At 43.5% G+C, this 13,064-nt stretch overlaps 3 long non-coding RNA genes across 3 annotated transcripts; 2 read left to right on the top strand and 1 right to left on the bottom strand.

The window, feature by feature from the left end:
* Positions 1-474: 474 nt before the first annotated feature.
* Positions 475-2,079, bottom strand: LOC148157528 (uncharacterized). The gene is made up of 2 exons (XR_015764521.1): positions 1,413-2,079; positions 475-773 (listed from the first exon to the last, which is right to left on the bottom strand). It is a non-coding gene; the product is annotated as an uncharacterized LOC148157528 (long non-coding RNA).
* A 4,837-nt stretch (positions 2,080-6,916) lies between these two features.
* LOC148157527 (uncharacterized) lies at positions 6,917-7,544 on the top strand. The gene is made up of 3 exons (XR_015764382.1): positions 6,917-7,077; positions 7,177-7,388; positions 7,459-7,544. It is a non-coding gene; the product is annotated as an uncharacterized LOC148157527 (long non-coding RNA).
* Positions 7,545-11,780: 4,236 nt separating this feature from the next.
* On the top strand, positions 11,781-12,559 carry LOC148157526 (uncharacterized). The gene is made up of 3 exons (XR_015764381.1): positions 11,781-12,092; positions 12,192-12,403; positions 12,474-12,559. It is a non-coding gene; the product is annotated as an uncharacterized LOC148157526 (long non-coding RNA).
* The last annotated feature ends 505 nt before the right edge of the window (positions 12,560-13,064 follow it).

Raw genomic sequence — 13,064 nt, 5'->3', positions numbered from 1 at the left:
TCATTTGACTGTGGATCTGCATGCATATTTGTGTTGATTCTACATTGAATAAGTTAGGAATCAATGGTGATTCAACCATCATCTGAACGTGGATCTGCATGCATATTTGTGTTGATTCTACATTGAATCAATGTTGATTCAACACTCATTTGACTATGGATCTGCATGCATATCTGTGTTGATTCTACATTGAATCAGTTAGGAATCAACGTTCATTCAACCATCAGCTGAACGTGGATCTGCATGCAGATTTGTGTTAATTCTACATTGAATCAATGTTGATTCAACACTCATTTGACTGTGGATGTACATGCAGTTATTTATATTGAATGAAAGCTAAGGATTTATGTACATTTTACATCTGATAGGTCTACATCATAACATGCCACAAAGTTTCTTTACTGGTGTTAAACACTGTATTATTGGCAGATGATGCGTAAACTGTGTACAAAAGGTTAAAAATGACAACATGGGTTTGATTTAACATTTTATTTAAGAAAAGAGGGACAGATCTTTAAACATATTTGATTCCTTTTTGACTGTCAAAACAACAGTATGTTGTCCACAGAAGAACAGAGTCCATGAAGTTAAGCTTTGTACTGTATGAAGTAGGGAAACAGTACAAGTTGTGGTATCCCCAGTTTGACTCTGGTTGGCGTCACTTTGATTCCTTGCGATGTCTTCCTCTCATTCTGGTGCATAATGGAGCCACTTCTTGACAGTTTTGCTGCAGTCCTCAAGAGTCAGCTTTCGGTCAAACTGCAGAGCAACAGCTGAAAAAAATAAAAGTGAGGAAGGTGCCAGTTAGAAATATGATAAACATTTGAAAAGTTCTGAAACACAATGAAAGATTAAACAGTGTACTGGTTACAGGTCTGAGAACAAATACAAACCATATAGTTCCCCATGTAAACTCACTGTTAAATTAATATCTTAATCTTTCATTAATATTTATCTTAATGTTTACATATACAACTGCATTTACCCATCAAGCTGCAGTATAGTGTAGGATTTATGATATTGATATTAAATCAATATTTAAAATAAAGGGCTGTTTATCAGAAAACCTAACAATAAAACTCAGGGAGGATCAGGTTTATTTAACACACCAGAGACAAATAAATCGAACAAAAGGTGATTTATAGTGTAGTTGGAAAAATTATAATTTTTACAGAATAAACTTCCATCAAATAGCTGGTTCAATCTTCCATCAACTACAAATATTTCCAAATAAGTTGATTAAATTCCTTAAAAAGTGTCTATATGCTAATAAAGATCCCACACAAGTAACAATAGTCCAGTTCAATTTAACCAGTTACCAATCCAAGGATCAACAGACTGAATCAGTCATTAGCAGGTTTAGTTCAGTGTTTCACCTGCCTTACATGTTAAGTGTTTCCCTTCTGCCTCACCTGGATTGAATCTGTGGATGATTAACAACCTTCTGCACTTCTTGATGGCTGCAGACGGTCATGTAATCATCCAACTCAGCTGTTCTGGTACAGAGGCTCATTTAAGCACGACCCTAAGCATATCATAATAAAAAGTTAAAAACAAGTGATTACTATCACAACAATTTAAAGCCCACCTGGACCAGCCAGCCTTACACTTCCTTGTCCACCACATGTTCTCCCAGACCAAACAATAGGCCCCGCCCTATTTTAAAAACTCAAATCCCACAAAATCTCGCAGGATTTCATACTTAGGCCTGGAGTGGTGGGTAGGATGAAAATAATACAAAAGGAGACATGACCTCAATTATTAAAAATATCCGTTTTGCCCCAAAATAACCAGGATTACTATGGGCACAAAACAATGCCCTTATTTTTCAATAAACACATTTAAGATCAAAGTAATATTGAAAAACTTACCATAAAAGTGCTCAGCGGAGAATTCAATTCAGAAGCCGGTAGCAAACAAGCCAGCAGCAAAGTGGCTTTTTGGTTGGGACAAACCACAAGTGTAAAATTGGGGAGGTGGACTGTACAACTCCTAGTACAGACTTGTAGATGTTTTTGTGTCAACACATTATGCACAGTCAGTAATAATATTTACAGACAAGTAAGAAAATGTACAGAAAGGAATCACAACCCACTGTTCTCAACATGTAGTGCTTAATTTGAAACATGATTAACCCCCACCTAGTAATAAAATGTTCTGACCCAGAGCTCAAGGAGGGGGAGGGAAGAAGGAATGAGAGGGGGTAAAGAGGAGAAGGTTGGGAGGAGCGGCTGGGTGGGGGAGGTTTGGGAGGGAGTAGGGGGAGATGAGGAGGTTAGGAGCGATGCAACAAACTGCCCAGATTGCACACAACAGTAAATAAACGTTGAATTATAGTTAGAATGGTTGATTTTTGGTTGAGGTCAACAACTGACGGTTGATCAACCATCAAACAACCATCCACCTCCAGCCAAGTAACCAATGTTGAAACTGTGTCATTGAGTCAATGTTGTTTTGTGGTTGAAATCTAATGAATGAAATGCTAATGTCTGATCAACGACTGATCAATGTTGAATCAATGTTGAATCAATGTCAGCTCTTTTGCCACACCCCTTCCCCTCCTCTCCTCCTCATCAGAGCTCTGGGTCAGAGCATTTTATTAGTGAGTGGGGGGTATTACATTCTAAATTAACCTCTGTAAAGGATAGTGGGTGAAGATTCATTTCTGTACATTTTCTTTCTTTTTCATAAAAAAGTCCTACTGACCATTTGTGTGTGATATATTGACACAAAAACATCTACAACTTACTACAAGGAGTAAGGAGTGGAGCGGTCCACCCCCACCATTTACATGAGTGGGATGTCCCAAACACACAGCCACTTCGCTGTTGGCTTGTTGGCAAAAGATGTTAATTCAATGTTGAATTGCCATCATGTGCAATCTGGGCAGGCGCAGAGCTATGGGGGGGGCTTAAATATCTGATTATAGACTGAGAAAGTCTACCGCCTGTTGAGAAAGGTCTATTTAATGTTAAAGTTACTTTCCCTCAATGGAATATATACTAGTCAGTCCCAGTGACCGTTTCACTCACGGTTTAGCCGATGTGTTTCCTGGGTAAAGATCAACCAAAAAACGCAGACCAACCTCCCCGCCCCTCGCTCAACAGTTTCTGGTAGCGCAGGCGATAAACGTCAGGGGCCTGGTGATTCGTTAGGGGTCCGGTAATTAGCCCCGCCCCCTGGCCCAACGCTGACTTGTTCCACTAGTGAATCTGGGTACAGAACGGAATCACAACTCAGTGTTGTCAACACATAGTGCTTAAGTTAAAACGTGATTAACCCTCACCTAAAAGGGGTTGTGCTGTGGTGGCGCAGGGGTTAAGCACAAACCACAATCAAGGACTCAGTCCTCAACACAGCTGTCACAGGTTCAATTCCTGACCTTGGCAACCTTTGCTGCATTACCCCCCTTCTCTCATTACCCACTTTCCTGTCAATTAACCATCAAATAAAGGCCACTAGCCAAAACAATCTTTTAAAAAATGAAAAACGCTCACTTAAAATTAAAGTTGTTTCACCCGATTGAGGGGTAGATGGGCCCAGGTGGGGGGAAAGAGGTGTGTGTGTGTGTTTTTGGCGGATGGAGGGAAGGGGGTTGGGCGTTTGAATGGCAGGCGGTGGTGAGGGGTGCAAAAAACACCTGAACACTTTGATTACTAGTTTTTCCCCAAACCTTATCCTCAAGGCAAACTGACCTGCATGCTTTCAGTTCAGCAAAACCTTGTTAATCAAATGTTAATTAAAATCATGTGTGCTGAATTAGGGACATGGCTAAAACTTGCAGGGCAGTGTGCCTGGTGCCGGTGCTGAAAAACACTGGATTCGATGTGGCATTTCAATCAATGAATGTTAATTGGCTAGAATTGAATGGTTGTTTGATGGTTGATCCAGCTTCTGTCGTTGACCTGAACCATACATGCAGCCTTTGTGATCATAATTCAACATTAAATTAACATCGTGTGCTATCTGGGTAGTTCTTCCCCAAACCTTGACGTCAATCAAACTGACCTGCGTTTTTTCAGTTCAGCAAAACCCCGTTAATCAGACGTCAATTAATATCATGTGTGTTGAATTAGGGAAATGCCTAAAACTTGTAGGGCCTGGAGGACCAGTGGTGAAACACACTGGATTCGACGTTGGCATTTCATTTATTTGATGTCAACCACAAAACAACATTGATTCAATGACACAGTTTCAACATTAGTTAATTGGCTAGAATTGAATGGTTGTTTTATAGTTGATCCACCATCAGTTGTCGACCTCAACCAAACATGCAACCTTTGTGATGATAATTCAACATTGAATTAACATATTTTCCAACAAGCCAACAGCGAAGCAGCTGTGTGTTTGGGACATCCCACTCATGTAAACGGTGGGGGTGGACCGCTCCACTCCTTGTAGTAAGTTGTAGATGTTTTTGTGTCAATATATCACACACACACAGTCAGTGAGAATTGTTATGAACAAGTAAGAAAATGTACAGAAAGTAATCACCACCGACTATCCTCTACAGTGCTTAATTTAAATGTGATAACCCCCGCTCAGTAATAAAATGCTCTGACCCAGAGCGCTGATGAGGAGGAGAGGAGGGGAAGGGGTGCGGCAATACATCTGACATTGATTCAATATTGATCAGATGTTGATCAGACATCAGCATTTCAGTCATTAGATTTCAACCACAAAAAAACATTGATTCAATGACACAGTTTCAACATTGGTTACTTGGCTAGAGGTGGATGGTTGTTTGATGGTTGATCCACCGTTATTTGTCATCTTCAACCAAAAATCAACCATTAATCAGACTTCGGCATTTCAGTGACCAGATTTCAACCACAAAACAACGTTGATTCAATGTCACAGTTTCAACGGTTTGATTGGATGGTTGTTTGATGGTTGATCCACCGTCATTTGTCGACTTCAACCAAAAATCAACGATTCTAACTATTTTTCAACGTTGATTTAACATCATGTGCTATCTGGGCGATCTTATTTCTGGCTTTATTTTGAAGTAAATAACCACAAAACCAATATAAAAACACCACTTTTATAAAGTTTGAAGTCCGTGCTGTCCAACAGAGTCGAAATGAAAACTCGGTATGCGTCCATGTTATTACGAAGCCTTATTAACGCGTCACATGCTTGTATGCCACACGGCGGGCAGCGACTGACTGTCTTTGTTAAATACACCTTTACCTCTGGAGGACCGGTCTTATCAGATGAGAAAATAGAAGAGCCTATAAAATTGTCAAAATTTAGAACGAATCATTAAGTATTCAGTTCATTATTAGGGGAATTTCATATATTCATGTCTAATCCTACTTTGTATTCATCTAAGTAACTCTTAGATGAATACAAGAACTCTTGTAGAACTCTTAACATTGTTCTACAAAAGGTAAGAAAAATGTTTTCCCAGCTGAGAAAGATGTTAGCACAGCCATCTTGTATAATTTGGCTTTGTTTGGACAAGACTGCAGTCTGGAAACTTCTGGCATTTACTGATGTTGATTGGGGGAAAGTTCCACATTTAGAAAGTGCTCCATCACTGTTTAGATGAGACCGCCATGACACCTTGAGTCACCTGTAGTTGTCATGCCAGGCCGCTATGTGGAACTGTGATTGGAGCACATTGTCGAAACACAGATGCTCTTCCTGAAACTCAGGAAGTCATCACAACATGGCTCCTATATTAACCCTTTAATGTGTTCACCAGCGTTTCACTAATAAGTGGCTCCAGTAATGAGCTCAGCCAATGAGCAAGTCCACCAGGTGTTTGCTGCTTGCTAGTCTGAAGGAGCTGAGTGTGGGAGGACTGCTCTGTGAGGCAGCACTAGTTCCAACCAAGATGCTTTGCATGGCTGAATGGTTGCTACAGGAAATTAAAGGGTTCCTCAAGCATGCATGAAAGCAACCCTCCAGGTGTTAACAGGGGATAACATAATATGTAAAAAAAAAACAAAAAAAAAACATGATTTTATGCAATACTGCCACTTTCAAACATGCATGCTGACATGTCCTTGCATGGTTGACTCTGTGGCTTGTAACTGTGATGGAACAGCAACCTGTCCAAGGTGAACCTTGACCTGGTCCAATGACAGCCAGATGCAGCCGTCTTCAACCCAGCATGGATTTTATGGAGTCTGATGTGATTCACATGAGGCCAAATGTGGCACAACGAGGGTATGCATTTTAATACTCGGCCCCTCAAAGCAGGGCAACCAGGAGGTGTCAACAACGCCACCTTGGGAACTGCTTCCAAGGAAATAGATTGCCAGTAAGGCATGCAAGGTTCGTGACCAATGAGAACAAGACATTTCCAAAAATATTTACATTTTATTGTTTCACGTTTTAAAAAGACAAAACATAAAGAACCACAATGGGAAGGGAAGTGCACAGTACTGAGGCCTACCAGCAGGGGAAGGGCAGTCCAAATGGGGAACTGGTTCCTAAAATAAATTAATAAATCCAAATAAAATCACCCCAAACATTTGTGAACAGGCACGCAATCGTGAAGAAATCCCAACACCGGTCACTCGCATAGCACACAGGTCCAGCCCCCCTATTCTATATTTAAACAATTTGAGTCAAACACTGAAATTGCAGGTCTTTTTAAAGAAGGAGAAACATTACTTACTGATGTTAGAGTTTTAGCCATGGCAAGCTAACCAAGCAACCTTTCCACTGAAGCATAACCAAATGCAGGCATAAAGCAGTGAGAGAGTCTCCCTTTATACTCTCCACCCATCATGAGGTGATTAGGTGCCAGGTGTCCTCAGTCTTGGGGCAGGCTCCATCCTGCTACATAAAGATTGAGATTTGAGTAGTTTTAGGATGATGGAATCCACTTCTGGCTCTATTGATATGCTCCTGAACTAATCACTGTTTTAAAAAACATCGACATTAAGGAGATTATGTCAGGGTTCCTGTGTGTGTGTGTGTGTGAGTGAGGCATCTGTTCCAGCGAGGATCTTGGTGGAGAACCTGGGCAGCCTACGCAGGTGGATCTCATCTGCCTCATCAGTGTTGGGGATAAAGGAGCAGCAGAACATTCACTCAGTGCTGGATGATTAACGTGCACCGGTAGTCTTTCTAGCCGTTTCTTGTGATTACTAGTTGATTTGATCTGTCTCTGCAGTACTTTACCAGTGGTTTCAAGTCCCTGTGTTTGCCTGCCTCTAGGTCAGTCTCTGGATTTTCTCTGGACCAAGTTCCTTCGTTCTCTCCTCCTGAGGATTTCCCTCCAAGTCTGCCTGCCCGCTGTTCCCTCCACACCTCTCCACCAGTTCTCCGGCTCCAATCATTACCATCCTCACTCCTCTCAGGAACCTCTGTGACCTATCTCCACACTGGACCTTGGCAATTCCCCATGCCTCAACCATAGCCATTCTAAAGTAAGCCTTTTCTCTGTGCATCGCTGAACATCCATTTTTTGAGCCACCAGTAATCCCGCTCTCATTCCAGGCACCTCCGATTGTTTGACACTACCGCCCCTCAGAGGACTAAGAAGATTTGTCTGTTGACTAAAAGAGAATAAAAAATCTTACCTTACTCTGCTTGTTGATTTTGCATGTGGGTCAGAAGGTTAAAGCCGAACATGGCAGAATCATCCAGCCAAATTGACCCAGCAGAATCAACTCCTGACCCCAATTTAGATCATGCTGTACTGGTCCGTCATGACTCTATGCTGCATTCTTTATATGATCAACAGACGAATACTAATCAGCGTTTAGATCAATTTGCAGGAATGCTTAAGGAGCTTCACCAAAAGCTTGTTTCTGCTAGTCCTCCTCCCGCTGTAGGGCCACCTCCTGCTGCAGATTCACTCCCTCCTCAGGCCAGTGCTTCCACCAGTCCTGCACAAAGTCCTCCAGCGTCCGTTCGTCTCAGAGAGGTCTCCCCACCCACACCTGAGCCCTATTCGGGTGAGATAGGTAAATGTGGGGGTTTTTTATTGCAATGCTCTCTAGTTTTTTCTTTTTCACCCCAAAGCTTTCAAACAGATGCAGCAAAGATTTCGTACGTTATTGGTTTGTTAAGGGGAAGAGCGCTAAGATGGGCGGAGGCTAATTTTGGACAGCAAGTTGTTTTTCAGGGAACTTATGACTCGTTTGTGTCCACATTTAAACAGACATTTGGGTATACTGAATCACGTTCTGATATCACCCGCAAGCTGTGGAATTTGAAGCAGGGTCGTCAAGCTGTAGCAGATTTTGCTATTGACTTTAGAACCCTGGCAGCCTCTTCTGGTTGGAACACAGAGGCATTGAAGGGAGCTTTTCTACAAGCTCTGAACGAGAACATTAAAGATGAACTGGCTTACAGAGATGAACCAGGCTCATTAGAGGATCTAATCTCTATGGCTATCAGGATTGACAATAGGGTCAGAGACAGGACCCGTTCTAAGAGAGAACTGAGTATATGCCCAAACAGAGTGGAATTCAATTTTGCCCCCACAGATCAATCCCCAGAGGAACCTAAGCAAATAGGAAGAACCAGACTAACTCCTGAAGAACGACAGCGTCGCATGAGGTCTGGCGCGTGCCTTTACTGTGGTCAAACAGGGCACTACATTGCTAACTGTAAGAACCTGCCAAAAGACAAAGCCCATCATTAGCTACGGGAGAAGTGGTGGGCCACTCTAAGAAAGCCTCCCGTTTAACTCTACCAGGTTCACTGATTACAGGTAATCAGTCCTTTCAGACATTCGTTTTAATAGATTCTGGTTGTGAACAGAACCTTATTGATGATAACCTTGTAAATCAACTCCAGATACCCTCTGTTCCTCTTCCAGCCCCAGTCTTGGTTTCTGCACTTAATGGTAAAGCCTTACCTGTCATAACTCATCGCACAATTCCCATTGAGCTTTTGGTTTCAGGAAATCATCGTGAGGAAATCACCTTTTTTGTATTCCCTTCTCCCCAGTCTCCAGTGGTTCTAGGCTATCCATGGCTTCTCCGTCATAATCCTCACCTTGATTGGAGGAACAGTCGGGTAGAGTCCTGGAGCACATACTGTCTGTCATCGTGTCTTCACTCTGCTCTTCCCTCAGTAGTTTCTCAGCCTGCAGATGAACCCTCTCCAGCGGACTTGGCCAGTGTACCATCTGAATACCATGACCTTCGCATGGTTTTCAGTAAGTCAAAAGCTCTCTCTCTTCCTCCTCACCGTCCATACGATTGTGCCATTGACCTACTTCCAGGAGCACCACTACCTACCAGCCGTTTGTACAGCATATCCAAACCGGAGAGGGAGAGCATGGAGAAATACATCAGTGAGTCCCTTGCTGCTGGCATCATCCGTTCATCCACTTCACCTTTGGGAGCCGGGTTTTTCTTCGTTGGTAAGAAGGATGGAACACTCAGACCATGTATTGACTACAGAGCCTTAAACCAAATCTCTGTAAAGAATAAATACCCACTGCCATTACTTGCCTCAGCTTTTGAACTCGTTCAGGGAGCCACCCTTTTTACAAAACTCGACCTCCGTAATGCTTACCACTTGATCAGAATCCGGAAGGGAGACGAGTGGAAAACAGCATTCAGGACACCTCTTGGCCATTTTGAGTATTTGGTTATGCCCTTTGGCCTCATGAATGCACCTGCAGTGTTCCAATCGCTAGTCAATGATGTCCTCAGGGACTATCTTAATCAGTTTGTCTTTGTTTATCTTGACGACATTCTCATTTTTTCAAGATCTTTAGAGGAACACAAGACACATGTCCGCCTGGTCCTCCAGCGTCTTTTGGAGAATCGGCTGTTCATCAAGGCGGAGAAATGTGAATTCCATGCCTCTTCAGTAACATTCCTTGGTTATGTTTTGGGAAGCGGGCAGGTGAAGACAGATCCAGCAAAGGTTCAAGCAGTCTTGGACTGGCCTACTCCCACGTCTCGCAAGCAGCTTCAACGTTTTCTGGGGTTTGCAAATTTCTACCGTCGTTTCATTAAAAACTATAGCCAAACTGTTCTTCCCCTTACCCGCCTCACTTCCACCAAGGCTAGTTTCAGTTGGTCACCTGAAGCTGAACAAAGTTTCATAGATTTGAAGAGGAGGTTTGCCAATGTACCCATCCTCATTCAACCAGACCCATTTAGACAGTTTATTGTTGAAGTGGATGCCTCTGATTCAGGAGTAGGGGCAGTTCTGTCACAGATTTCTTCCATTGATGACAAATTGCACCCCTGTGCATTCTTCTCCCGTCGTCTCTCACCAGCGGAGAGAAACTATGATGTAGGTGATAGAGAGCTCCTGGCAATAAAGATGGCTTTTGATGAATGGCGTCACTGGTTAGAGGGGGCTGAGCATCCCATTGTTGTCTGGACAGATCACAAGAATCTAGCCTACCTTCAACAGGCCAAGAGATTAAATCCTAGACAGTCTCGCTGGTCCCTCTTTTTCTCCAGGTTCAATTTTACCATTTCTTACAGACCTGGATCAAAGAACACCAAGCCAGATGCACTTTCGAGACAGTTTTCCCCTGATCATGACATGCCTGAAACCACAATCATTCCACCATCAATTATCGGAACTCTTTCTTGGAGGGTTAGAGACCAGGTTCTGGCTGCTCAACAGACTGAACCCAGTCCCATTAATACACCACCCAACCATCTGTACGTTCCTTCATCCGTTAGAGCTCGTCTCATTCATTGGGCCCATACTGCAAAATTTTCTTGTCATCCTGGCATTAACAGAACAGTCTCGTTAATCAGACGAAACTTTTGGTGGCCATCTTTGTATAGAGATGTCAAGGACTATGTGCTTGCCTGTCCCATTTGTGCTCGCAATAAAACTCGCAATCAACCCCCTAGTGGGTTACTTCAACCTCTTCCAGTTCCCAATCGTCCGTGGTCGCATATAGCTTTAGACTTTGTTACTGGACTACCACCTTCACAGGGTTTCACCACCATTCTCTCTATCATTGACCGCTTCTCTAAGGCCTGCCATCTAGTTCCCTTACGTAAACTTCCCACTGCCATCCAAACTGCCCACCTTCTAACTAAACATGTGTTTCGTCTGCATGGCATCCCCTCAGAGATTCTGTCGGACAGAGGTCCACAGTTTGTTTCTAGAGTTTGGAAGGAGTTTGGCTCGGCACTTGGAGCTAAGGTAACCCTCAGTTCTGGGTTTCATCCCCAAACTAATGGTCAGACTGAGCGTCTGAACCAGGAGCTTGAAGCTACCCTTCGTTGTCTCTGCTCGTCACATCCTTCATCCTGGAGTGTGCACTTGCCTTGGGTGGAGTATGCCCACAACAGCCACACCTCAACAGCCACTGGCCTATCACCTTTCGAGTCCTCTCTTGGTTATCAGCCTCCTCTGTTTCCATCAGACGAGCAACAAATATCCGTCACCTCTGTCCACCATCACCTCCGCCGTTGCAGACGCATCTGGGCTCAGACCAGGGCTGCTCTCAACCGGACAGCCGAGGCAAACCGCAGATGGGCTGATCGTAAGAGAACCCCTGCACCGTCGTATTCACCTGGACAAGAGGTCTGGTTATCCACTCGTGACATCAATATCAAAGCATCCAATCGTAAGCTTTCCCCTCGCTTTATTGGTCCCTTTGAAATAACCTCTGTTCTCAGTCCTTCAGCTGTACGCCTCAGGCTTCCTGATGGGTTAAAGATCCACCCAGTGTTTCATGTTTCTCTTATTAAACCAGCCCGTTCCAGTCCTTTCTGCCTTCCTTCCAGACCCCCACCACCCCCCCGGGAAATTGATGGTCACCCTGCTTATGACGTCACAAAGATTCTGGCTATTCGTCGCCGGGGAAGAGGGTTCCAGTATCTTGTGGATTGGCGGGGTTATGGACCAGAGGAACGGTCATGGGTTCCCCGTTCTTTCATCCTGGACCCTGATCTTATTAGAGATTTTGAAGCTTCGCATCAGTCATCTTCATCTGGACCGCCTGGAGGCGGTCATTAAAAGGGGGGTAGTGTCAGGGTTCCTGTGTGTGTGTGAGTGAGGCATCTGTTCCAGCGAGGATCTTGGTGGAGAACCTGGGCAGCCTACGCAGGTGGATCTCATCTGCCTCATCAGTGTTGGGGATAAAGGAGCAGCAGAACATTCACTCAGTGCTGGATGATTAACGTGCACCGGTAGTCTTTCTAGCCGTTTCTTGTGATTACTAGTTGATTTGATCTGTCTCTGCAGTACTTTACCAGTGGTTTCAAGTCCCTGTGTTTGCCTGCCTCTAGGTCAGTCTCTGGATTTTCTCTGGACCAAGTTCCTTCGTTCTCTCCTCCTGAGGATTTCCCTCCAAGTCTGCCTGCCCGCTGTTCCCTCCACACCTCTCCACCAGTTCTCCGGCTCCAATCATTACCATCCTCACTCCTCTCAGGAACCTCTGTGACCTATCTCCACACTGGACCTTGGCAATTCCCCATGCCTCAACCATAGCCATTCTAAAGTAAGCCTTTTCTCTGTGCATCGCTGAACATCCATTTTTTGAGCCACCAGTAATCCCGCTCTCATTCCAGGCACCTCCGATTGTTTGACACTACCGCCCCTCAGAGGACTAAGAAGATTTGTCTGTTGACTAAAAGAGAATAAAAAATCTTACCTTACTCTGCTTGTTGATTTTGCATGTGGGTCAGAAGGTTAAAGCCGAACATGGCAGATTAATTACTGAAGTTAAGATATTGACTGGCCTTAAGAGAATTCAACTTCAGAAAACCTGAAGGATCCATTTAGACAGAAGTCTCTAAAAAGCCAATGTACTCTATCCTTACTCTGTCCTGCCAAACTACGGGACTGTAACATTTTCTGCCAAAGACAAAGATATAGAGAACACTCACGGTCCGTTATTTAAATCTGACTCTCAGCTGTCTGCAGCTTTCAGCTCCTTTCTGCATATTTATTGCAAATTTGTCAAAAGTCTTATTATCCTGTTGATCAAAACACCCGTTTAGCAAACTATTGAGTGTTCAATTTTTAAGCTGCTAGGTCGACATAACCCCAGTGTGAGGCGTTATCCAATGAGAATCTGTTATCTCTTTCAAAAAGAGTCATCCATTGTTACTGTAATGCATTAAATAACAATCGTAGTGTGATCTGTATAAATATTTCAG

Source organism: Poecilia mexicana, unplaced genomic scaffold (assembly GCF_051168715.1).
Source record: "Poecilia mexicana isolate PSO_F unplaced genomic scaffold, ASM5116871v1 scaffold_10, whole genome shotgun sequence".
Lineage (NCBI taxonomy): Eukaryota > Metazoa > Chordata > Actinopteri > Cyprinodontiformes > Poeciliidae > Poecilia > Poecilia mexicana.
The sequence above is the reverse complement of the archived record's forward strand: the minus strand, read 5'-3'. Positions and strand labels throughout refer to the sequence as shown.